This window comes from Frankliniella occidentalis, unplaced genomic scaffold (genome assembly GCF_000697945.3).
Source record: "Frankliniella occidentalis isolate FOCC.00 unplaced genomic scaffold, Focc_3.1 Scaffold67, whole genome shotgun sequence".
Classification (NCBI taxonomy): Eukaryota; Metazoa; Arthropoda; class Insecta; order Thysanoptera; family Thripidae; genus Frankliniella; species Frankliniella occidentalis.
In genome coordinates, this window is record NW_026267197.1 from 649,291 (window position 1) to 652,139 (window position 2,849).

Here is a 2,849-nt window from a genome sequence, read left to right on the forward strand (position 1 = left end):
GCCGCCTGGAGCCGCAGGAGGGGTGTGGCCGCTGAGGTGAGCGGAGCGATCCTCCCCGGCGGCCGCGGTGCGGCTCAGGGCTGCGGTCGCGAGAAGCGCGGCCGCCGCGGCGGTCGCCCGGCACAGCAGTGCGGCTTTGACGTGACGCTAGGCGGATAGGCGAGGGGATACAGGCAATTAATTTGCCTCATTGGCGGGCGTCCCAGATTCGCGCCGCAGCAGCGCGTTTTATAGCTCCGACAAACGAGACAAAGTGACGAATGGCGAATGACGGCGTCCCGCCCGCCATGCGCCGAGTCCTGCTGCTGCCGGTATGCAGGCGCCAGTAATGTCGCAGGGGCGGGGCGGGGCGGGGCGGGGCACGTCGGAAGCCGCCTTGAGGTGCTCGAGGGACACACACGCGCCCCGCTCGCCGCGGTTGATCCCGCGCAGAGGTCACCCGCTCGCCGTGTGCAGGACTGCTGCCGCGGCCCGCGGCCTATACTCGCTCGCCGGCACGGCTGTACAGTACCTGAGCCTGAGGTACACTGCTGCTCCACGGCGGAAAACGAAAGCGGCGCGACGACGGCGCGCCGCGCCACGACATGTCGTGTCCACTTTACTTTGTCGATTATTCTGCCGGCAGTCGCGGGCGAGCGGGGCTGCCATTTAGCATGGCGTGCAACGAGGGGGAGGGAGAGAGAAGGAGGGAAGGATAGAGAGAGAGAGAGAGACGCGAGGGTAGATACCTCGCTCCCACGTTGAAGTGTGGCTGTCGCGCCGCGAGATGTCGAAGTGCTTTGGCGAGGTGGTGCTGCTTGTGCTGCTGCAACATGTGGCCGCGCCGGGGACGGACAGGTGTCACCGAGACGTCACCATGTCGGCGGCCGGGGCTGGGGCGGGTCGCGCGGCGTGAACCGCATAGCCCCCCCGCGGGCCACCGCAGCCTCCAAGTCTATGAGCTGACGCGGTCGTGATGTGATTCATGAGCGACATGTACACGAGCGGGTGCGCGGCCCGCGGCTCCGCCCACGGCAGAGAGAAGACTCCACGGGTTCGGAAGCAGCTCATGTCAGCTGCGCCACGCCCCGCGCCATAGCAGCGGAGGGGTCGACCAAGGTCGCCTCTTTCACACACAAAGACACAAACGTCCTCTCCCTTTTATGTATGCCGTCTAAACCTCTCTGCCCCCACAACCTCTCTCTCTCTCTGCTACACCTCTCTCCCTCTCTCGTTCGCTCGTAACTCAGCCTCACAGTAAAACACCCCGCTGGCTGCAGGCAACGGCTGCGACTGTCACTCGCCGCTGCAGCAGCCTGGCCTGCTGCAGGCCGCCGCTGCTGCTGCTGAGCGACAACGGCGTTTTCCATATTTCTCCAGGTCGAGCCGGCGGCGGTATGGCGGGTACGTGCGAGTATCGTGGCGCGGGTACGTGCGAGTATCGTGGCGCGGGGGGACCCTCTGGCTGCCGTTTGAAAAGGAACGCGGTGAGCAGCAGCAGGGAGACCCGCGGCGTGACCCGTGGCAAAACATAATGCATGCAGACCGGCCCGCGTCGCCCCGTCCCGCGATGGCGCCACTGAGTCGCGTGGCTGGCCGCGGGCCGTCGCAACACCTGTCCTGGCCCTCCCCGAGTGCCCCTCTCTCTCTGCCTGTCCCTCTTTATTCAGCGCCCCTCTCTCACTCACCAAAACCGTTTAGCGGCGACGCCCGCCGGCAGCCTCATATGCAAAAAGGCGATGTACTGTACAGATGACGTGAGGGAGTTGTTCGGTTTTTTTTTCCTTTTCATATTTTTTCCCGTGTGTGTTGCTGAAAGGCAACGTTATGTGAGGTCATACGGTTACTTTCTTCGCCCGAGTGGCTGGGGCTGGCCGGGCGGACCTCCCCCGCGGCGGGGTCGCTCGGGGGCCTATGGCGGCCGCAGACGCCGGCACGCGCCGAAAGGGGTCGCGAGCGTCCGTCCGTGCGTGCGTGCGGTTTGCTCCCGCCGCCGCCACCTCATGCAGCTCACAGGGGTCGGAGAAGTTTCCGATGTCTCGTGCGTGTGCGTTTTCTTCTTCTAATACGGTACATATGTGCAAGCTCGTATACGCGCCGCTTGTGGCCTCGCCCGCCTCGTCGCATGATTTACTGCTCGGTCCGCAGGGCGGCTGCCGGGGCCGAGGGGCCTAGCTGGGCAGCACCACCGTGCAGGGCAGGGACAGGGGCAGGGCGCGGCGCGGAAGAGCGAGAGTACTACGCCTCTCCAGCATTCACATAATTAATAACCCTCTCGCTGGCCAGGCCCGGCCGGACCAGAGCGACGCCAACGAGAGCAATAAAAGCACACTGTGCTATCGTTAGTGGGGAATCGCGAGGGCACCGTGTATGTGATCGGCGTACCGTACGCGGTGCGGCTCGGCCGGCTGCTCCGCGTCGTGCGAATAAGGAGCATACGACAATGGAGTGCAAATAACGTCCGCATCGTACCCAGCCCAGTAGTAAATGTACCAGTGCGCTGTGGGCGGGCGCCAGCTATTCAGCCCCCCCCCCTCACCGCTGCTCCCGTTAAGTTCCAGAAAGGTATAAGTTTTTGCTTTATTTTATTTCATCTTAAACCCCTCTCCGTGTGGGCTCATTGCCGATATAGTTAGCTCCAATAAGCACCATGAGTGCCCTGCCGTGCAGGGCAGCTGCCAACCATACCGCCGCAGCCCAAAGCGATCCTGGCTGACGTAACGGCCCGTGTGTATAACGCGCAGTAACGCACTGAGCTGGGCCGGGCTGCTCGTATTTATTGGCTCCGCGCCCGCAGGGGATCAGCGTCTTTGTGAGCCTTTCCATGAACCTCTCCACGAGCCTTTCCACATGCCTCTCCATGTGCCTCT

At 63.6% G+C, this 2,849-nt stretch overlaps 1 protein-coding gene across 1 annotated transcript in view; it reads left to right on the forward strand.

Annotated features, from left to right (window-relative positions):
• LOC113217142 (uncharacterized protein DKFZp434B061) overlaps nucleotides 1–2,849 on the forward strand; it is a 19,337-nt gene that overhangs the window by 2,695 nt on the left and 13,793 nt on the right. The window lies entirely within an intron of this gene.